The following is a 24,254-nucleotide window of genomic DNA, read 5'->3' as shown; positions in this document are numbered from 1 at the left end:
TCATAGCAACTCACAAAATTATGTCGCATATGTGTGGAGAGATAGTGGTATACATAGGTTCACTATCCTTATGTTTTGTAGATTATTAGGTTGAAACAAATTAGATATGAATATATTACATTTGTAGCTTTTATTAGAACTAAAACACCATAGTACATATATACATAGAAAAAAACAATATTGAGGATTGAGGGTATTAGGTTAACAATTTCTCCTAGCTTAGAAAGTAGTAGTAAGATAATTTCTCATAACTTAGAAAGTAGTAGTAAAATTATTTATAAGTACTTGTGTAAGTAATGCTAGCTACTACTGCACCAGTGTGTGTATAATACCAACATTCGTTAATAGAGCATGATGTTGCAGATGATCATGGTGCATATAGATGCTTACTCGAGAGAGAGAAGGACGTGGGAAAAGGCAATTTGCCATCCCACGCCTATTTCAAGAGGTAGATTACCACGTTCATAATCATCCAATTATGTCGGTGGGAGGGGGCAAGACAGTTGGATGATTTCTCGCTCTCAAGGTCTAGCAAACTTGCATCAAGTATTGCAAATGATTCAAAATATTCATATTTGTCCTAGAGCCTAAATGATATAGTAGTATCTAGAACATGATTACTAATGTGAATATACATAGAATTTATATAAGTTTTTGTATGTTTCTCTTACAGCCTTTATTGGAAGCATGGCTCTAGAAAAATGAGGAAGAAATCTAACAAAGGCTCGTGATTACATTACAATGTTTCCTAACAAGAAGTGGAAATGCAACTTTTGTCATGAAGAGTGCTTAGGCTCCAGCACAAGAATGCAAAAGCACTTCTTGGGTGATAGCAACAAATAGATTGGAAAATGGAAGGGGCTAGGATTTATAGCCACTCAAGGTAGCCAAATGCCTAAAAGTACGGACAACTAGGTAGATGATATAGTCACACGTCACCAATCCCAGCCTCAAGAACATATGCTCGATGATTTACTAACACCTCTAGCTAGTCAATTTGTAGATGTGCCACCTCAAAGTAGTGGTGTGGCCTCATTCACACTAACAACAAGCTGCTCTATGAAGTATATAGATAGTGGGCAACCACAAGGGCACTACAACAAACTTGTGCAAACAACAATGAAGACCAAAGTCAACACTTTGGTGTTTTATACAAGTCACCTTTTGAAGGGAGGCCCCAACCCTTTTCCTTTTTAGCACTCTCCTTCTCTTTACAACCAAAGGCTCTTGGGCTCGTAGGGTGCCAAGGCATATTGCTATTCTTTCCATCTCTCTCTACTGGCAGAAATAACACTGGTGTTAACCATATTAAAGTGCTTGGGACAAACCTAGCATTAGGAGGTGGTCCTAACTGGTTCCCAAATAGCGCTTGTGTTAGCCTCGTGCCTCCAAGGCTTAGGTGATTTGGGGCTCAAACTCCCTGAGAGCCCTCATGCCTTAAGCCATTTGGGGCTCAAACCCCATGAACAAGGCTCAAAACTTGGACTAGCGAGGCTTAACTTTCGCGAGACACTTAACAGCAGCTTGCACTTCGAATATACAACCTATGCAAGTTGCCTGGACACTTTTGCCTCGAGATATTTGGGGATCAAACTCCCTGAGTTTGAATTGTACTCCTTTCATGGCTATTTCCATTAACGTGGCTATTTCCATGGGCATAGACCTGAAATGTGCACGTTAGGCACAATCTTTGGTCTTGGGTGTTAGCTGGAACATACAATTTGTGCACATTGCCTAGAATCTTTGGCTTTGGGATATTTGGGGATCAAAATCCCTGAGCTTAAGCTATACTCCTTCCATGTGCACATTGCTTGCAATCACTGGCCTTGGGGTATTTGGGGGTCAAACTCCTTGAGCTTGTCCATTGAAGTAGATCATGTGGCTTGCCCACCTCTAGTCACTGATTACCCTGCGTTCGGTGACTGTGCTATGTGGATGTTAACAACATGTTTCGGTTTTTTGAGCTCTCCTTGAACCATGTGTTAGGGCCTAAGTGGTTGATCTTGAAAAAATCTAATGGTTGACTTGTGCTTTATGTTTGACTTTGAATTGATTTTTGGTATTTGCTTTTTTTGTTCCCACTAGTGGTTCAACCCCACAAAAGCTCTCAGCCAAACAGACGTGAGGTTCAAACTCCCTTCAATGCCTTTACATAGCTTCTTGATCCTTGCTTAAAGGGTGATCCTTCTCAGTGTATTGCAAAAGAGCTCAACCTGCTTCGGGCTTCTTTGTAAGACAACATGGATGGTTCTACAAATGGAAGCCCCTCGGTTCATGCTAGGAGAATATAGGGTTCAGGTAATGTTTGGTTTTATAGTGATCAACATTAGCATCATTGTATTGGTGTTTCTATAGAGTCCCAAGAACAATCCCAATGACACAAACCCCATCTCCCACCATGATAATGATATGGAAAATGCTGATCATGCTTCAATTTCAATGTAATGCCTATAAGTGCTTTCTCTATCTCTCTCCCGATCTCGCCCCTCTATAAGCATTCACTCCCTCAAGTTATTTCGTGTCCACACCATACAATCTTCCAACGTTTCTCTTTCTACTGGTCGTGTTTCACTACCGAGACCATCTATTGATATACTTTTCCCACAAAAGCTCTCGATGTTCATTTCACTACCCGATCCGCATTATATTTCTTCTCCAGCTTGATGGTCTATATCAAGGAGAGGAGAAATACAAATCCTTAAAAAGCTTTATGGGCTTGCTCTATGCAAAGAAACCTTGGGGCCATAAAACTCGAGATTTCTTAGAAAACATGGACTTCAACTGTTGGGCATGCCCACGACGTATTTCTCACCGGGCTCCCCTAGTACACACTCAACCTCTTTGAGGAAGACATGCTGATTGTTGTTGATTGGTTGTTGGTGGCATCCAACATGAGTGCCATCGAAGAAGTTTATAGAGTATCAAGAGCGCATGCACTAATCGCACTGTGTTCCATCATTCTTGCTTAGTAGTATACTTGTTTTTTATTGAATCTATTCAACTCTTGATTATTTCAATTCCGTCTCAAGAATTTCTTTATCTAAGCCTTCTATTCCATTGTGTTTGATGCCTTGTAGTTTACATGTGATGGACAGGCTACATCAACCTACATCAAGCCACAATCCTTCTCCCCACTCATGGAGGTTTTCAAGTCACAGTGGGCTTTGGGTTGAGAGTTTCAGGTACCTTGAACTTGAGATTCTTATTTCCAAGCCTTCTAAACATATCAAGTAGAGTTGAATTCATGTTTTTATTATGATGAAGTCCCTTCATGTATTTGTATGAAGAATAATGCAAGCCAAAGTGTTAGCATTTGCCCATGGAAGACGAGGGAGCCTAGCAACTCCATAACTTGTCCAAGCATAAGAAAAAAGGATGATGATATCATAAACATTAAGATCTTGAAGCCCGCTAATAGCTCGGTCCTTAGGAAGGATTTGTTGGTCTTTTAACTATTGTTGTTTAATTGCTTTATTTGCAAAGTCTTATTATGTCAAGAGATTCTTATTTTGTCACACAACAAGACAAAGCACCTACAGACACGCACACAGACGTGTTTACTCAACTAAAAAAGAAACTTAGGCACATCTATTTGCATGTCTATTTGCGCATCTAGAGACCCGCATCTAAAGGCGCGTCTATATAGCAGACAGATGCGCTTATAGACGCGCATATAGATGCGTAAATAGACGCTCTGCTAGAAAATTTAAAAAATAGACAGACGCATCCTTAAATGCGTTTATAGATGCATTTATAAACGGTCTTATAGACACATTTATAGATGCACAAATAGACACTCCTCGAACAGACAGACGTGTATATAGACGTGTTTATAGATGGTTTGATAGATGCGCTACATAATATTTTTTAAATTTTGTGTGCTTGAACAGAATGCTGTGTATGTTGTATATGCTATGTAGTTATAGGAATCCCATTTCCACATTGTGTAATTCAATTCTTACAGCCAACCGCATTTTAATTAGCACTCTTGCAAGCACGTTTATAGCCGACAATTACAATTCCAAATAAAACATTACAACTCCAAAACGTTTAGTTCACAAGGAATTAATTGATAGAACATTGCACAAGAAAATTAAAAGCCAAAAAATTAAAAAGAGTATATAAATTCATAGCTCAAAAAGTGCTTATATGTACATATAGCATGAAGCTAAGCCATGTCCTGTGGCTTCAAGTACCAAAAATAAGAGGAGTGTATATACAAGAGGCACGAAGCCAAGCCAGTGGCTTTAAGTACAAAAAAGATTAGCTAGCACTACTTCTACGACTAATCTAAGTTCTCCACGTCCTCGCTCCCTTCTACGCTCCCTTCTGCGCTCCCTTCTCCGCCTCCTTCCTCGTCTTCTTGTGTAGGGGCCTGTAACCAAGGGATAACATATATCAATGTATGAAAAATCAAGTCTTTACTTATAATATTGACATTATTTAATTACTTTCAAATACCTCGGGGGGCACTCCAGTAGCTAGGATATACTGCTCCTCACTAATCAACCCGTCATTATAGAAGTGCTTCCATGTATCTCCTCTGCGATGGTGGCAGTGATAAGCTGTCTCGACAGGAGTAGGGTACTTGCCCACGATATCAAGCTACAAGATAACACAATTTGCGGAGGGGTTAGTACAAAGAAACAACCTCCTAATAAACTACATAAACAATATAATTTGAGATCGATACTTACAAATTGGGCCTCCCATGATTCAACACACCTTACTCCAAAATGTATGCTTCCATATTGCTCCATTTGGATCCTTCGTGCCTCCACGTGCTGCAAACTGGGTTCCTCCCTCGCTGACTTCATTGCTTTCTTCCACTCACGCTTGTGAGCGGTGTGGGGCGGGCCCCTTGGTGGTTGACCTCCCTCGAGCGTGGCAAGCTCCGCTAGTGCCTACCTCTTAAGCGAAGATCTTTTATTGCCAGTATCGTAACAATCTTTGACTTGGCCCATTTATCTGTGAACTGAACATTGGGGGGGTTAGGATACCTAGAGCGAACAGCAGCGAGGGTCTCATCATCCAACCTCTTTGGATGGTCTTTGTAGTGGATAAAGCAATCTCTGTAATTGTTAGCAATTACAGAGCACATGAAGGCCATGATGAGATTTCTCCATCGCCATCTACTGCAACACGGGCGCCACCAACGAGCGGAGATCTCCAGAGGGCTCCATCGACGAAGAAGACGGAATCTTTGAGATTCCGTTAGAATCTCAAAGATTCCGATCGTCGTCCTTACGACACGTGGCACTTATCCACTCACCCTATCACAAGGGTCACCACACAGAGGTGTGGTCAATCAACTGACACGTGGCACTTATCCATTTGCCACATCATCTTATCTGACACGTCAGCAGTATCGTAACACTGCCACGTCAGTTGCCACATCATCATTGCCATGTCATCTGCCACGTCAGCACTGCCACATCATCTGCCATGTCATCAGGCCACATCATCAGGCCACATCATCAGTGCCACGTCACCCTGCTGACATCATCTGTGCCACCTCAGCAGTCCAGTCAGCACACTGTGCACACACTGCATGTGCACAGTCCTGCCACCTCAGCACAGAGCTTCACTGGCACACCTCTTGCTAAGCACAGTGCCACATCATCACTGCATGTGACTCACAGTGACACATCATCATTGAGCACCATTTGCACTCCTTTTGCCCCTCCACCTAGATCAAGTCATATCTCTTGATCCAGGAAGAATTTGAGGGTGCTCCAAAAAGGAAAGTCGCTCGATTTTTCGTGCTCTACGCGCTCGTTACATCACGTGCACATTTCGGTGCAAGTTACACTCACATTTGTGCCTCGCCGACAAAACCACTTCCTTCACGCACATTTGCCTCTACATCGACGCATCTGACCCAGCACTTAAAAAGAACAAAAGAAAAGGAATTATTTGCTGCTCTTTCATCGATCGACGGTTGGTTTAGATCTAGATCAGAGTAGACTAGATCGCCATAGAGGGGACGCTTTGAATTCCCCAAGTTGCCAATCTAAGCCATGCCCGAAATTCTCAACTAGTACCTACTCGGAGTCAGTCCATACGCTCACATCCGATTTCACATCATTACATTACCAGAAACCTTACGTTCATCAGTTCAGTGAGCAGACTTCAGAGTTCAGAGGCATTGCAGATTGATTCAGTGGGCAGATAGCACTTGATTTCACACACACATGCCACCATTGTAAAGCCTATTTGGCTATCTCACGGCATCGTGCACAACATTTTTCAGCCTTGTAAAGCCTCTTGGCTATTCCCGGCATCATTGCCACAAGCCTTGTAACACAGGTCAGATCTTATTTACTGCAGTTCTATCTTCACCGACGGTACAGAGATTTCACTTGGCATCTTCAGTGTATTTGCAGTTGATTCATACAGAGTTTTTCAGGACACTTTTGAGTACATTGTTTGCACCATGTCGACTAGCAACCTCAATCTGGAGGCATCTGCTAAGTTAGACAACTCCAATTACGGTACATGGAAATACCGAATGGAGACCATTCTTGTGCTTCAGGACAAATGGGAGTATGTCGACGGATCCATACCTAGACCATTGGCCGATCCAGCCACCAGTAGCTCTACTCCATCTGTTGTCACAGCACCAGCAACGGGATCTACATCGGGATCTACATCTACACAAACAGTTTCCGCACCAGTAGCGGATCCTGCCATTGCCCGAGCTCAAGCAGAATGGGATAAGAAAGACAAGTATGCCTATCACCTGATCAAGCAGAATGTGCAAGATGTCATGCTAGGACAGCTCAACACAGTCAAGACATCAAAAGAAGCATGGGATATGTTCGCAGCTCTTTACGAGTCGAAGAACACATCCAGGATTCTCACCCTGAGAAACCAGATCAACCAGAGTTTCCGCAACAGCAGTGAAACCGGTCATGCTTATGTACTCCGCATCAAAGACTACAACAATCAACTTGCAGCAGCAGGAGAGACTATGAATCCTGCAGAAATGGTTCAAGTAATCCTGAATGGACTAGGAGAAGGATATGAGAATCTAGTCCAGAGTATTGCCATCCAATGGCAAATTCCAACACTGGAAGAACTTCAGTCAGTTCTACTTGGTGAAGAACTCAGGACTCAGGCCATTCAAGCACGTAAAGGTCATTCTAATGATCAGGCATTCACCGCTTCAGACAGAAGCAGAGGCAAAGGCAGAAACAGAGGTAGATCATATCAGAAAAGTGGTCATCATCAATAAAATCAAAATCAGAATCAGCATCAGCATCAGCAGCATCCTCAGCAACATCAAAATCAGCAAAGAGGAAATCATTCCAACCGAGGAAGATTCCAAGGACGAGGGAATGCATCCACCAATGTGTCAAACATTCAATGCAACTATTGTCACAAGTTTGGACACTATGAAAGAGATTGCCGCAAGAAGCAGTATGACCAAGGCGGTCAATCCAGCAGTAATCGAGGGAATTCCCGAGGAAGAGGAAATCATCGTGGTGGACATTCTAGTCACAGTCATTTTGCAAATGAACATGGAAATATGTTTCTTGCAAGTGAGGAATTGCATCAGACTGATACAATGCACCTAGACACTGATTTCAATCCCAAAGAGGATTTCAGCTATCAAGTCGACCAAGTGGAACAGGATCCTTGGTACATCGACAGCGGTGCATCATCTCATATGACAAATCATCAGGAATGGTTCACAGAAATGAAGCCATTAGAAGGTCAAAAGAATGTCATCTATACAGCAGACAATACACCGAATCTGGTTCAAGGGACAGGTGTTATCCCTATGAACAATTTCACTGGTATAAAAGGATTAGTCAAAGATGTGCTCTATGTTCCGAAGCTCAGCAAGAACCTTTTGTCAGTAGGTCAAATGACGGAACACAACTACAAAGTCATCTTCGACGGTGATGAATGCACTATCAGAGACAAATCCAAAAGAGGTCAGCTAGTAGCAAAAGGTGTCAAGGAAGGACGCTTATACAGGATGCTAGCTACAGTACCATCCCCACTTTTTCTCTCTTTTTCTCCTCTCTTTTCCTATCCTTTGTCCTCTCTTTTCCTCTCTTTTCTACTCTCTTTCCTTCTCTCTTTTTCTCTCTTTTTCTCTTCTTTTCCTCTTCTCAGCTCATCAGTAATCTTCTTTTTTTCTTTTTTCCAATTGATCATGTGGCGAGGAAGCTCTTTAGGCTCACCTGATCTTCGGGAGACCATCTTTCGGGAGTTATATAACCTTTTGGGGCACCCTCCTAGTCCTGGGGAGTTATACGGCTACATGACGGGTACTCTAAACACCCCCAGGAGTCGGCACTACAGACTCCAAACCACCCCAACCCCACACCAGCTGAGATTACCCCAGCGGAGTCAACACAACCCAGCTCGCTACATAGCCGAGCCCCTTCCCCCATGCCGTCTTATGCCCCTTCCCCCATGCCGTCAGGAGGTCCTTCTGTCTCGCAGAGCCGTCGGCGTACTCCTGTGCAGTCGAGACTCGGTTCTCTAGCTATGAGTGGTCCACGTAGTCCTGTACAGTCTCTAGCTACGAGTGGCCAGTGTACTAGCTCAACACGACACAGTAGCAGGCATAGTAGTAGGGAGAGCAGTGGGGGATGCATGGCACAATGCTTTGGAGGGGTGGTTGTGGGGACAAGGATGATTCAGATGATTTAGACGTGCCTCCGGGTGATGGTACGATGTTCTATGACATCACTCAAATAGGAGGCATCTTGATGGATGCACGGGGGAAGGAGAAAGGAGAGGATAAAAAGAGAGAAAAAGTGGGGATAAAAGAGAGGAGAAAGGAGAGGAAAAGAGAGGAGAAAAAGAGAGAAAAAGTGGGAATAAAAGAGAGGAGAAAGGAGATGAAAAGAGAGGAGATAAGAGAGAAAAATTACCACGAAAAGAGAGAGAAAGAGAGGATAAAAGAGAGAAGGAAAGAGAGGCAAATATAGGAAAAGAGAGAAGAAAAGAGAGGCAAATCCTTTTCTTGGAAGTGGAAGTGGAAAGGGAAAGGGAACAGGAAAGAGAAAGGAAAGGAAAGGGAAGGGAAGAGAAGGGACGGGAAGAGAAGGGAAGGGAAGGGAAGGGTCTAAAACTGTCGGAGCGCGTCTATAGATGCGTCTCAGAAGCGCGTCTATTTTTGCATATAACAGCACGTCTACAGACGTAGCTATCTGTTTCTAAAAATAGAGTAGACGCGTCTATATACGCGCTCATAGACACGGTTTTAGACATGCTCTCAAATGCGTCTATAGATGCGCTCCGACAGATGGACTATTCTAAAAACTCGAAAAGGACATGTGCTCGACACAAAAGCACAACACTAGTACCAAAAACATTCATTTCTTGGATACAACAAAGGACGAATCCAAAGAGAGCAACTTTCAAAGAAGATCAACTGTAAAGAGACTTACCTTGGATAGAGGTATGGAAGCTTCTTGTCCTTCTTCAAAGTTGCTTCTCTTTCTTCTCTTCCTTGTTCACCCTTTGCTTCTCTTTCTTCTCTTCCTTGTTCACCCTCTTCTCTTGTGTGCTTGGAGATGATTATGTAAGCTTGGAAGTAAGTGTGGGTGCCTGGAGATAAGTGTGGGTGCTCGGAACTATGTCTGTTAATAGCAAAGCAAGCCGCGCGAAGCTTAAAGTATGTGAAGAAAAGCAAAGCAAGCGCGTTAAAAGTAGATTTGAAAACTGCCTCTATAAGCGCGTCTAATTGCGCGTCTATACACGCGTCTAAATACGTGTGTAATTATGTGTCCATTACACAAAGCATATGCGATTTTAGATGCGCCTATAGACGCACACCATAGAATAGACAGACGCGGTTTTAGACATGGCATTAGACATGCTACAAAGTTTTAAGATTAAATATTTGATACAAGAGCAAATTTTTTGGGTTGTTTATTTATAGGATGTCTTCATCTTCAACAAGTAGCTCCAGTGAAGATGAATCCCTCCGTATCCACCATCGCGAAATGTGATTGGAGCTAAAAATCAAATGTATGTGTGATCGATGTCGAGGAAACATGTATCGTGCACACAGGATTACACTCAATCACATCTCAAAGTATGGAGAATGGGATGCGACCGTAAACATGGTAAGTGTTAAAGAAATAAGGTTGATTCAGATACCTATGGGGGTGTTCATATGTTAGAGTTATGATCCCATTTTAATTTGATACAGGATGCAGTGCCACACCCGCATATGTTGCCCTATGCTCATCGTGAGGCGAAGCGTTGGTGATATGAGGTGGGATCTCACTACATCGGGTTACCATGCATGTCCTGTTTGTGGTCGTTCGCTTATTGCCTCACGGGCAGACGCATTGAATAAGGTCATCTATGAGAATCAACATCTATTTCTCCCACCTGATCATCCTAGATATGTTGCCCCTTGGAATGAAGTCCTCCCACAATCACTCACTGCGGGAGATTGGATGAGAATTTGGGATGATTCCACGACTCCTCCACCACTTGGCATGAGCCGGTAAGGGTTTGTAACTATTGTGTACTATATTGGCTGCAAATAAAGATTGCTCGCTAACACCAACTTTTGTTTAGATACTCCATCTTTTATTGTTTACCATATTGGTCCCACCTCAAGATCAATCACGTGCTTGATTCCATGCATATCTTCAAGAATGTGGCATCTACCATTTGGGAACATTTGAATGGGACACGAGATTTCGCAGGCATAAGGGAGGATCTACGTACCACGGGGAGGATGCGTGAAGCTTGGCCATAAGAGAGACCAAATGGGCGTGTTTTTTTACCTCGTGCACCGTGGAGGTTATCAAAGCTAGAGATGGCAGCGGTGAAGCGCGCTATTACTACAATTCGTACTCCCACTGGATGCATGAGGTGTTTGAAGGGGGCCTTTACAAAGAGCAAGAAAAGAGGTATAGAGCAATTATATGGCTTGAAATCTCATGATTGGCACAAGATGCTCCAAGTAAGTATTTTATGTGCATAATATCTTTTTCCTTTTAAATTTGTGAGTGAATTAGAAGCAACTAATTAACCACCTCCTCGTGTGTTCAGTTCATACTACCTACTAGCATTTCTCGTAGTGCATCGAAGGACGTGAAGGCTTGTATTTACAAGATGGGAAATCTTGTGAGGTACTTTACATGATACAAAATATGATGCGTATCAATGCTCCATGCAAGGTGTTCATATTGCTAATATGGTGTACTTTTTCATTTCTAGGTATGTGAGCTCAAAGGAAATAGATCCCACCACGCTTGAGAATGCTCGAGTTATGTCAGTGGAGGTGGTTTGTTTAGTGGAGAAGACATTTCCACATTTTATTCTCACAAGCCAACTACATCTCATAGTGCATTTGGTGGATGAGATTGCTATATGCGGTACTATACATGCATGATGGTTGTTCTTCCTCGAGCACTACATGAAGACCTTTGGACGATTGATTCCGAGCCAAGGTATCAGATTTTGGGCTCTCACGCAGCATGGAAAGAGGCGAGAGCCAGCTGGTGATGACAATGCGAGGGACTCCGGGTTACTTAGCACCAGAATGGCTACTGGGGTCGAGGATAGACAGCAAGATGGATGTTTACAGCTATGGAATGGTGCTACTGGAGGTGGTAACTGGAAGGAGGAATACGGAGGAGGATCAGTCGTCGTATGTGAGGGTAGTGACATTTAGGAAGGTGAGGGAGGGGAGGGTGGGAGAGGTGGTGGATGGGAGGTTGAAGGGAGAGATGGAGGAGAAGAAGCAGTATAAGGAGGCAGTAGAGAGGTGTCTAAGGGTGGCGCTATGGTGCATACAGGAGAGTGCAGCAATGAGGCCACCGATGGGGAGAGTGGTGGAGATGTTGGAGGGGAAGGCAACCGTGATGGAGCCCCCTCTGCCTGCCAGGAATGTCCTTTAGTACAATGGGAGGAGGTCCCCATTGGCCGGATTTATAATGGAGATCACCGGCATCCCTTTCCGGTTTGCAAAATTGGAAAGAGGGATGCCCTGCCGGTTTGCAAAATCGGAAAGGAGGACAGATTCCGCTTGTTTTGGGTGGAAACAATGGAGTGAAGTTCTCCAGCTGCCAGGGGGTTGCCCAAAGCCAGCCCCCCAAATGGGCTCGAATCTCCGGTAGCTAAAATCTCGAGCAGCTTCTCCATGGGGATGTGTTTGCTGCCTCGAAATCTCCAGACAGATCTGGATCCCTGGTGCATGGGGACCTTCTCTGAGCTCCCTCAAAGTCTAGAGGTAGGGACACTTTCTATTTTCTCTCAGTTGCTGGCAAAAAAGGCTCAAACTTTTGCTTAGCCTTTATTTCGCTGATTATATTTTCTACATTTTATTTTTAACAAGCACAAACTACACATTTTAACCTGTACGAACCCAGTAGGTGCCCTTGATGAGTTTTATTCTTTCTATTAATTAGTGAGGGAGAGAGCAAAAGAATTAACCTAAGCTTGGGGATGGAACGAAAGAATTGACACCTAAGCTTGAGGAGGTTTTACCAAAGCTTGGTCTCGAAGGTTCTCACCTCTTCTCGTGCATGTGTCCCCTCCTCTATAAATCTGCTTCCTCTGTCACTCCCTTGCCCTCCCCTCCTCTTTGTTGTCGCTCGACCTCCTCTCTCTCTCTCTCTCTCTCTCTCTCTCTCGCTCTCTCAAGCTCCCTCCTCTGCTCTCTCCCTCTCTCTCTCACTGTCACTTGCTCCCTCTCCTGCATGCTCTCTCTCTCTCTCTTTGTGCTGATGTCATCTCCCTCTTTGCATACTCCCTCTCTCGCAGCAGCCGTGCCTTTCTTTGTTCATGGGAACTTTGTATTGAAAATTAGAATCCCATTGTGTAGAAGTACAATGTTTGAATAAATAAATAAAAGCATTGGTCTCTGTCCTCCATGCGCTTATTAGGCAGTTAACTCCTAAAGCTTATAACCTGCTTTATCTTAGTTTGGTTTGTAAGAATCTATAATATTTATATTTTGCCTATGAGGCATCCACATCAAGAGTATGGGTAGGTTGCTAGTACATAGGCTACATCCATTTAAAGCTTTTTGCATAAGTGGATTGATCTATACTTATACATCACATAAAATGTTGAAAGACACGAGTTTGATCTCCTAAACTTTTCCATTGGGGTAGCATGTTCACTACACCTACCAAAAATATATCCTTTCTACTCTCATGATTGCAAAAGTTGCTCCTCATCTCAATATCACAAAAACTGGATGCTTTTTTGTGTGTATTGATTGCCTCACCTTTGCAGCACATCAGCCTATATGATCATATGAGGTCCATGAGTCCATTCCATTGAGAGGGAGGAACGCTAGAGCCAAGGTCGCTTGGAAGATGGAGAACCTGCCCCAAGTGGAGGGAGGAATCGGCTTTGACTTGAGATGTAGAGTAGAGCCCTTTGGGCAAGCTAGTAGTGCGAGGTCGCACTACATGCTCGGAGCCCTAAAAGCTCCTACTTCAGCAAAAGCTTATCAAGAATAGACCCCACACTGGAGGTCAGTGGCAACAGTCCCACAAGTGGATCTTATCAAAGGCTCCCCCCTGATGAGGAGTCTTCATAGAGTTTGGCAGCACTTGTCGAGAGGACTCATTTGGGCCACCTAGTGGTGCTATGAGGAGTTTGAGTGACAGCCCCTCCTGTGGCGCCTGGATCTTATCAAAGGCTCCCCCCTAATGAGGAGTCTTCGCAGAGTTTGGCAGCGCTTGTCGGGAGGACTCATTTGGGCCACCTAGTGGTTCTATGAGGAGTTTGAGTGACAGCCCCTCCTGCGGCGCCTGGAGGTTCGAGATCACGTTTCATGCTAGGGCAACGGATGCACATTGATTGGGCACAATGGGATAGTGGCCCAGCCAATTCAAGAGCACTCTCTCATTCGAAGGGGTAGGTATTCCGATGATGGAGATAAACTTAGTGACCTCGAAGCCTTGGTGGGAGGGTTTGCATAAAGCCTTTGCCTCCCCCCTGATGGTATGGGTAGTTTTCTAGGACCAGGGTGCCCAGCAAGATCCAATTTTTGCATAGATCCCTACGAGCTCTGTTCCAAATGCTACAGAGTGGAGCTCGGAGGCCACCTTCACCCCGAGACAGGTGACGACTAAGAGATTGATGGGGCTCTAGATATGCTTAACTGGAAAAAGATGTAGATAGTACACTATTTGGGTAAGGACTTGACTATTGACCTGATTCTAGTATTGGCAGGGCAGAAGGGGTGGTGGTGGTGTCTTTGGTTATGGGAGGATTGGCCTCTTTGAGAGGTGTAGTGGGATCGGTTCTAGCCTGACACTCGAAGAGAGTGGAGGAGGTGTCCTTTTTCTCATACACGACACGTATTGGTCATCGCCTTTAGTTGTAGGCTGCAGCCAACTGCAGCCAAGAATCCCTCGAGAGCAAATCATTGGGTTGAGCAACCTGTTCCCTAGGAGTTTATCTCTAGATTTTGGTCATGCTTATGGACGAGCCACGGGCCACAGAAGGTTTCATACTTCTTTGGATGGTGGCCCATGGAGCTTTGCCCATTGAACCATGGTTGGAGCAGGTGGGTGTAGATGGTAGATGCCACCGTTGTGCAGATAAAGATATGGAGACGATCCCACATTGTCTTTGGAGCTGTCGCACACCCTATATGCTAAGGTGTCCACTTCCTATGCACCATTACTACTCTTTTATATATAAGACTCTGAAAGTAGCAAGAAGAAGGGCAAAACCAATTAACAAGCATGGCTTCAAGCTTTTTCCAGAAAAGAAAAGGAAGTGGAAGATTACACTAAAGGACTTCAATCCATGGATACTTTGATCATGTATCAAGGACAAAAGAGGGAAAGGTTCTTAGTTGTTCAACATTTTGCTCTCTAAGAATGAAATGAACAATCTAAATTAATACTTCTATTGTGTAAGATTCTTTATTGTAAACTCAATTTGTTTTCCATAACTAATTTAATGTAATTTGAATTTCAAAGGAAAAGAAAGAGGTTTCATTCAAAGAAAGTAGAGCTTTAGATAGGCTTGAATTATACTAGAGAGGTTTATACTTACCTCTCAATTATATATTCCCCTTCATGCAAAGTAGAAGACTCCATAAGCCTCTTATACTTTTTGAAGTCCCTAGTTAATTAAAGATTACCCTATGCCCACTAAGACCTACAAAAATTGAGAAGAGCAATTAATAATGGTATTACCAGCCACATCAAATTCAAGGCAATCTAGTGTACTTTGTGCATACCTTTTTTACCACCCGTACCTAAGAGGCAAATCTAAAATTTGAATAGTCTAGAATGTCCACAATCCATACAAACTATCGTGTAGTCCCAAATTTGCCTTGACTAATATCTTCTCAAGCCAGTGTGCAGTCTTGCCTCCCACAATCTATTTCAACTATACTAGCCTTCTTATAGGCACATATTATTCCAAGAGTTTTGTGAATAGCCCGAGATGTGCTGTGTATAGCCTCTTAGGGGGAATTTTTGCATTAGTGCCAGTGACCATAGGTTGTTGGATCACCAGTACTCTGCTATGAAGGACACCATGTTCCCCCCATATCTATGCCTAGTTGATATTTCATGACATGGCAAAGAGTTCCCCTACTACTTCTTGCCATGTAGGTTTACATCTACCACCTTCACATTGTCCATGTCCTTTTATCTACCTCCATATTGTCAATCCACCAGCTAGACCACTATGCCATTATTTATACAACTTGCCCCTTAAATTTTTGCACTCCTGCTCGCTTAAAGAGTGTTACATCCCTAGCTAATCCTGATTAGCTATAGACTCACCTATTAGTTAGGGGAGACCCTAGTGGGGGAGGTTAGGATGAGTAATCCTAGCTTGAATGATATATTTGGATGGAGATCTAGAAGGTAATCAAGCATCCCTAACTAATCCTGATTAGCTATTGACTCACCTATTGGTTAGGGGATACCCTAGTGGGGGTGGTTAGGATGAGTAATCCTAGCTTGAATGATATATCTGGATGGAGATCTAGAAGGGAATCAGGTATGTATACTCCAGTTAGGATAAGTAATCCTAACTTGAGTAATAAATTTGGATGGAGGTCGGAATAGGTTCTATATCGAAATTATAGCTATGGATTATTGCTATATACTTTAGGGTTGAAGAGATTGATCAATACCTAGATACAAATTCCTACTAGAATATGTGGCTATACCTTTACAAGCTAGATTAATGCATCCCTCAGGGCTTCTGTGGTATGGGACACAAAGGTCTACCAACCTAGGGATGGGTTATGCATTTTCCCTATGACCTCTAATGCTTGAGGATTGACCAGATTGCTCCATAGTTAGATGGGGAGCTTCGAACGAGTCACTCTATTGCTTGGTTCCTAGAACATGGTTCAGCGAAGAAGATCTTGGTACCAAACGTAATGCGGGACTCAGTGGTAATAAAGACCAAATAATCACATTGGAAAATAGGTACGTACAATACATGAGTGTTTGTGTTTCCTTGGTCACCTTCCACTTTGAGAGATCTTCATGGTATGTTTAGGTTCCTTCGTCTTGGTAAGAGGAGGAAATTCCATTTGTAGTGTGGAAAGAAAGCTAAGAAGAAGGAAAAGCTATGAAGGTAGCTTTTGAAAACTTTTGAAGGATTAAAGCTTTGACTTTAGACTGGTAACCAAAAGACAATCGGTGGAGCAAGCTATAACTTAGGAAAGGACTTACCTTGCATAGTGACCATTTGTTAGAATGAACTCCGAGAACCTATGATCTCCTTTCATGCCTTAGCTCTTTCTTCTACCAGTGAACGTTTATGAGATTGTGAGCTAAAGCCCAAAATTCCTTCAAACCTATTCGCCTTGCATAAAGCTCTGTCAAGCTTTATAACAATCTTTCACCATAGCTTTCATCCTTCGAAAGTTTAATTAAAATCTAGAAACAAGGAAATTCTACCTTGAAAACTTTCGAAAGAGCTTTCATCCTAGAAACAACCAATAGGGAAAGGGAGTATCACGTTTTGGGAAAAGAAAATTTTTCATCTAATATTAAGCTATCATGAGTTGCTAATGTTTTGACCAAACTATAGAAACCCCATCTTTTTGCCATTCATGCAGAATCCATCCCACCATCTTCTTTCATTGGCAATCCAATGCAGACCTAGCAAGATCACTAAAAATGTTAGTTATGAAGCTTGGTGTGCTAATAGGTTGCTTCATTCACTCATGTGTCCATCCAAATTGACTATGTTCAGGGATGTGCGAAGGCAGTATGCTTGTTTCTAGATTGCCTAATGGAAGTTCATGCTCTTCAAAGATGGACTCACCTCTTGCTATTCATGCAAAAAGCTATTTAAAGGATGGAGTTAGCTCTTGCTATTGAAGGGATGGACTCGCCTCTTGCTATTAAAGGGATGGACTCGGGGATAGTATGCTCACTGGTTGTTCTCTCTTAAAGGCACATTGTCCTTTAAGTGGGAGGTTGTGGGGGTTAAAGGTCATTGTGCCTTAACCCCAGTTATGTACAATACTCAAACACATATATAAATGAATGAAAAAGAAGATTAGGGTGGTTCTACACTCACCAAACTTGTGTGGCTCTCTGTCTCTCTCTCTCCTTCTTCCGTTCTTGCTTCCGTTGAGAGCACTCTCAAGTACTATATAGTTATGGATAATTATTTCTATTCTATACACCAAACACAAATATTGATGCTAATGTGATGCTTAATGGCTTTGGGGAAGTAGTGAATGCTTTAGGCAAATATCTACCCCAGATATGTGGCATGATCAAGTGGTGGCTAAATAACAAAAGTGTAAAAGTAAGGCAACAAGCAGCCAATCTAATCTCTTGGAAAAGGAGTAGCTTATGGGTAATCTTAGTGTGGTTATTCAAAGGATGGACTCAGCTCTTGCTATTCATGCAAAATGCTCATTTGTATTCAAAGTGTGACAATGAATGAAAACAAGTTTGTCACAAATACTAGATGCAAAAAGGACCCAATGGCTTAAATAATGTTAAAAATAAGGGGTGTTCCTTTTATTACTTCAATTCTATACAAAGTAACTATGAATGGCCACTTGGTGCACTCGAAACACCCTTTCCCTTAGTCATCTCTGTACTCAACTCATGAGTACAACCTATTGTAAACAATGCTGCATAACCAACTCTCACTTGACTACTATTTGTTGAACATATTTACTCACATCACCCAAAAGTAGTGACTGGTCATTTGTTTGAATTATCAAAACCCCTTACAAATGACCAGTCATCCTTTTTATATGCTCTTGTGTATTCCATGTTGGGCATTTCGCCTTTGCTAAAGCTAAAGATTCCTTGAGATGAATTCTTGCCAAATCTATTGGTGACTTTCGACTCAGTGTGCCACCTTCATTGCTTTTTGTCCCTGATTGTGGCTCGGTCCAAATGATTCAGACTCTCGGGCCAATTGTTCTCTCTTAATATAGCTATTGGTGTTGGTTGAATGTTACTATTCAAATTGCCAATTGTTCCTATATAGCTTGAGGGACCAACCTAAACAAGGTGATGGGGGGTAACCATAGAGCTTATGGCTTTGGAGCAAACATTTGTTGTGGTGTCATGAGATAAAAGAGGACTCGTTTTATTAAAAAAACAAGGCTCAAAAATCCAGTTGGAGCAGATTCTTGGCATTGATACATCTTGCCGTGACCATTGAGGAGTCCTTGGATCTTGCATTCCTCCCACAACTTAATGAACCAGGTCGTGATGAGGGTAGCTAGTCCCAATGGCACAACAATTCTCATAGCAGCGAGGATATCGTGTAGAATTCAAGCTTTCACAAGACTCACACTCCTCATTTGGACTTAAGGTGTTCACACACTGGTGCTCACCAAAAGAGAGAAGGGGTATTTCATGACATGGTTGTTGCATGGGTGAGTCCTTGAAATGGGGGTGCCCATGACCATGGGTAGCCAAGGCCCTTGGTCCTCCAACCCCCTCCCATGCTTGACCCGACGAATAAGAAGACGCCTTTGCCCTTTGAACTTGCCAGCTCTCTGTTTTTTAAAATCTAGTCCATAGTGTGTTAACACACAACACCCACCCCATTCCTCCCATGGATGCAGATTAGGCAATGTGTACCCACTCTTACATAGCCGTGAATTGAGGTCTGTGGAGGTTAAATCTTCACCGTTGGATCCAACCACATTGATATATGCAAAATGGCCCTCTAATGCCGAACTGTCAAATTCTAAAACTAACCCACCCACAATTAAACTAACCAGCTCCACACATACAAAATCACGGGACAGTTCCCAATGGGGAAAAATAAAGGCCCGGTACAAACCATGGTTAACTCTCTAAGCATGGTGGAGGAATGGGCCATGGGTTAGAAAGTGCTTGAAAATTGGCTCATGGCGTTGGGGCATATTTGAGGCACTTCTCGTTGCTAGTTATGCTGGGCTCACATCACGCGCCAGCCATCTTCCCGAAGGTAGTGTGAAGGGCTAATGAAGACTTATGTGTGGTCAATGGCCAATCCCTCGAGAGTCCAAATGGTATAATGCTATAAATCACAAGTTCATGACTTCTGGGTGGTGTGAACCATTGAACCTAGAGCTATCCTCTTTACGACAAGCAGCCTAAAGGGATGTTTTGGTTTTCTCACACTTCCTTCACCCACGTGTCACAATCTTAGACCTTGGTCTAATGGTCTCAATCGTGCTTTATTTTTGGGTGTGAGTGCTTTTTGTTCATCACTTCATTTAAAAATAAGTGTAAGGATATTATTACTTGAAAGTTCATCCATATACAATTAAAAGAATATTTATTTATTTTTTCAATTGCAACAATGGTGTTTGTGGTTGGTCTTGCCTGAGGGACTAGCCCAAGAAGAATAGGTCTACCCCTATGGGTTGGTGGAGTCTTTCCAACTTCTCCATTTTCAATTGGGCAACAATGCGAGATGAAGAGTTTGGTCAAGAGGTTCTTGCAAGAGCCAATCCACTTCTTGCATTGTGTAATGTGAATGTACGATTAATGCTTTCAAATAAGGTTCTTGCGATTGAGATCCTGCTTTCAACATAGGTGCCTCACATCACATAAACATTTGTAAAGTATTAACGCTTCGATCCTGTTCATTGCTATGGTTTGACGTGTATATCAATACTAGAAGATAGCGAGGGCAAGCGTTTGAGTTCTCAACCTAACTGTTGATATGGTTTGACGTGTATATCAATACTAGAAGATAGTGTGGGCAACCTAACTGTGCAATTTCTCCATATTAGTTCTTCTCTTGTGCAATTCCTCCATATTGGTTCTTCTCTTGTGTAATTCCTCCAGATTTGGTTCTTCTCTTGCTATTCCTCCAGATTTGGTTCTTCTCTTGCGTATGGTTGGAATATTGGCTTAGGCATGATCAGTTGCTAGTGGCAATTGTTCAGGTCAATTTGACTTCTTCATGAGTGATAGTTTTTGAAGCCTGAGGTTTTCCTTGCATGTACGTGTAGTTGGTTTCTTCCATTTTACATTGTGATTTTTTTGGTCTTTACCTGCAAATATAGTGGAAGGCCAAAATAAATTTGAGACAAAGTCGGGAAACTTTGTTCAATTTGTAGATGATTATCTATTCCTAAAGGCTAACCACTTTTTTGCTTTGGCACCATGTAGATGATTATCTGTTCCTAAAGGCTATCCACTTCCTTCTATATTTTTTGCTTTGGGGTCAAGGGATACTTTGCTTGTTTTTTTTTGTGGGAAGTAGAAAAATATATTAAAAGAAAAGGAAAACTATACAAAGTCGCCTTTCGAAAGAAGGTCAAAACGTCAATCCCATACCCTTGCAAGGGCTTTACAGCTTCATTTTTCGAGCCAAAAAAAACAGTTACAGCCCGAATTTCTTCCAAGCATTTATCTATTGGAATCCTAGTTCTTGGGACTCTGTGAAAGACATTGTCGTTCCTATGTTTCCATATATACATCAACACTAATGCTCTGACGAATCAGTTCATTATGCCCTTTCTTGTCAGCCAACAGTGTAGTTTTCCACTTGAACTTCACTTGTATGTGAAGCTCACTCAAATTGTTCTCAACAGCCAACCACCTTGGCTTTTGTGACACCCCCACTACTTGGCAGCATAGGTCACTCGCCCATGTGTCCCCTCATAATTGGCCACCATGGGTGGACAAACAAGGTGAATGATATTCATTAGGCCAAGCTCTCATCTTCTCAGGAGATGATACAGACTTACCAGAGCAGAGATACAGACTTACCAGAGATCTCCGCAGCTAACTAGAAGATACAGACTTACCAGAGTAGAGGAACGGTTAATGTAGGAGATGATAGGCAAATTGAAAACCGACTAGCCAACGAGCCAGGTTTACACAGAGACCAAAGACTTTAAGGGCTTCCTATGGAAATCAGGAAAGGATTTTTCTAAACTATCACTACAAGACTTCAAAGAGAGACAGGGCAATGGTGTTGCACTTGTGGCAAAGGCCCAGTGGAAGTATCACGCACCCATGGATAGGGGACCCACTTGGGAGATGAGACTACGGAGGGTCTAGAAAGCGACTCCTTCGTTCAAACGGAACTTCCTTTTATGGAATGGCAAGCTCACTACTAGGGCAAGGATTTCCAAATGGAACCGCAGGGTCCCTAAAATCCGGAATCCATATATCCAAAACTCCGGCCAAACCTGACCGGAAAATGACGAATTCTACCTCCCGTGATGGCCGGGTAGGGCCACTTGTCACCCTTTCCCGGTCGAAATCCGGTCCGATCCCGGCTTTGTAATAATATCTTTTCTGGCAAGGGGGATTTAATACCCCCATATCTGAATAATAAATCCCTCGACACTCTCGCAGACCTCTATCGTCGGCATCTCTTCCAAAGTCATTGCCTGCCCAGCTAGAACCCTCCTTTCCTGGGCGTTCTTCCTTTTTGTCCGTCGGTGGTGTTGGTAGTCGGACGTTGCCAAGCTTGTGGGGGGTTTGATGCGAGGCAACTGAAGCTGCTACCGGGAAGGCACCTTTCGAACTTGTTCAAGTTCGTCTCCTCCTTGACCTCATCGTATACAGGTATTTTTACGTGAATTGGTGAGGTTGGTGGTTAATCCTTCTGCTCACTCCCGCTTGTTGTAATGATCTACTTGCATTCTTCGTGGTTCTTGATGTCCCTCAAAACTAGGTTCCTACATGACAAGAATGCAAGCGATGCGGTCGACAAGTGTTGGTATTGAGATCTACCTCCTCCAGGTTTGTCATGTTTGAGAAATCTACGTCGTCAAGTACACCAACAAATTGGTTGTTGCCCACGAGTAGAGCCATCAGCTTGGAGATACGTGATAGACTACTTGGCAACTTGCCAGAAAAGATATTATTACAAAGCAACAACCTGGAAGCGACCTTGACGAGATCCATTCAATGGCGTGAAGAACAAGAGTAGTCACCATCCTTTCCGAATAGCTCCACATGCCAGATTTCCAGCAGGTTCATCAGAACGATTCAGTCCTTTCAACCTTCACAAAATCATCTCCTCCAGTTTTTGTTTTCGCCGTTTTTCCATTCTTGCAGCATCTTCAACTCGTCGTGGTGGCGGATGAGAAGCTTCAACATCGCCTGCTTGAGCGTCTGCTTAATTATAGACATAGCCCTTGTCATCGTCTTCTCGAACAGACTCGCTAAGAATGCCAATCCCCTAGGCCTTTTCGTTGTCCTAGCCGTCATCGCCATCTGCTTGATCCCTGTATTTCTGCTTTTACTCCGATATGCATACCATCTCAACGTTACGGAACATGTAGCACATGCAATGTATGACGTCGAATTGGGGGAAGCGGATGACGATCCAGAGTTTCTCAAGACCCTCTCCGGATTGCCCTCGAGGTTTTCATACAAGCACTTGCAGAGCGTGACCAATAATTTCAGCAAGAACCTGGGACGAGGCGCTTTCGGTTCGGTCTACGAAGGGGAACTGCCAGACGGCAGGAAGGTTGCTGTGAAGAGGCTGGAGAGAGAAGGTCAGGGTCAGAAAGAGTTCTGTGCAGAGGTCGCTACCATTTCCAGGATCCGACACATGAATCTAGTATCTGTGAAGGGATTTTGTGCGGAGAGAGCGCAGAGATTACTTGTTTACGAGCTGATGCCGAGAGGATCGCTGGACAGATGGCTTTTCAAGAGCAAGGAGGACGGGGAGTCATCGTCCGCTTCCACTCTCGATTGGGAGACGAGGTTCAGCATCGCTGTGGGGACTGCACGCGGGCTGGCGTACTTGCACGAGGAGTGCGACGAGAGGATTTTGCATTTGGATGTGAAGCCAGAAAATATTCTGTTGGACAATCAATTCGAAGCCAAGTTATCGGATTTTGGGCTATCACGCAGCATGGAGAGAGGCGAGAGCCGGCTGATGACGACAATGCAAGGGACTCCGGGCTACTTGGCACCCGAATGGCTACTGGGGTTGGGGATAGACAGCAAGACGGACGTCTACAGTTATGGAATAGTGCTACTGGAGATTGTGAGTGGGAAGAGGGATACTGATCTGGAGCAGGAGGATAAGAAACAGTGTGTGCGGGAGGTGGTATTCAGGAAAGTGAGGGAGGGGAAGGTGGTGGAAGTGGTGGATGGAAGGTTGAAGGGAGAGATGGAGGAGAAGCAGTATAAGCAGGAAGCTGAGAGGTGCGTAAGGGTGGCCGTGTGGTGCATACAGGAGGATACAGCAATGAGGCCGACGATGGGGAGAGTGGTGGAGATGCTGGAGGGGAAGCTGGCAGTGATGGAGCCCCCAGAGATGTCATTTAGTACAATGACCTCGCCTTGGAGTTGAGGTAGAGTCACTTTCTTCTACGTTGTCTTCATTGCTTTCCAAAACTCACCTTTAGTGTATCTTAACCTGCTCATTTGCTTAGTCTAATCAAATTTTGCACATTTTTAACTTCTGTGTAAGGCCACCCCCAGAGACCTTCCTGTGGGGATGCAGGTTTTCTAGGCAGGGGGGCTGACAGGGTGTACCTGCTGGCTGGCCCCGCGTCCCTATAGAGCTGCTTCCAGTGGGTGAAACCTAGGGAAACTTGAATGGCAGCAGGAAAATTCATAGCTTGCAGATGGCGGGAGTGAAGGCCAGTGGTGCACATACGCAAAGATGCAAGGAAGGTCTGGGATACCCTTGGGCATCCCCTACATCTCTTCAGCAGGACGTTCTGACATAGGAGTGCCCAGATGCACGTTTTCTATGGGGACAACCTCATAAATGCATTTCCATCTTTGGAAGCAAATGTAGGGGGGGTATTGGGATGCCTCTAAAAGTACACTTTTTTCACTTTGTCAGGTTGTCTCTCCGCATGGGTTTAT

At 43.5% G+C, this 24,254-nt stretch overlaps 2 pseudogenes; both read left to right on the top strand.

Annotated features, from left to right (window-relative positions):
• Positions 1-11,465: 11,465 nt before the first annotated feature.
• On the top strand, positions 11,466-11,888 carry LOC147898600 (putative receptor-like protein kinase At5g20050 pseudogene; annotated as a pseudogene).
• A 10,454-nt stretch (positions 11,889-22,342) lies between these two features.
• Positions 22,343-23,730, top strand: LOC147898599 (G-type lectin S-receptor-like serine/threonine-protein kinase SD2-5 pseudogene; annotated as a pseudogene).
• Positions 23,731-24,254: the final 524 nt, after the last annotated feature.

Source organism: Dipteris shenzhenensis, chromosome 9, assembly GCF_047967505.1.
Source record: "Dipteris shenzhenensis isolate YYH24624 ecotype China chromosome 9, Dip_SZ_1.0, whole genome shotgun sequence".
NCBI classification, from domain to species: Eukaryota; Viridiplantae; Streptophyta; class Polypodiopsida; order Gleicheniales; family Dipteridaceae; genus Dipteris; species Dipteris shenzhenensis.
This window is presented reverse-complemented; position numbering and strand designations above follow the sequence as displayed.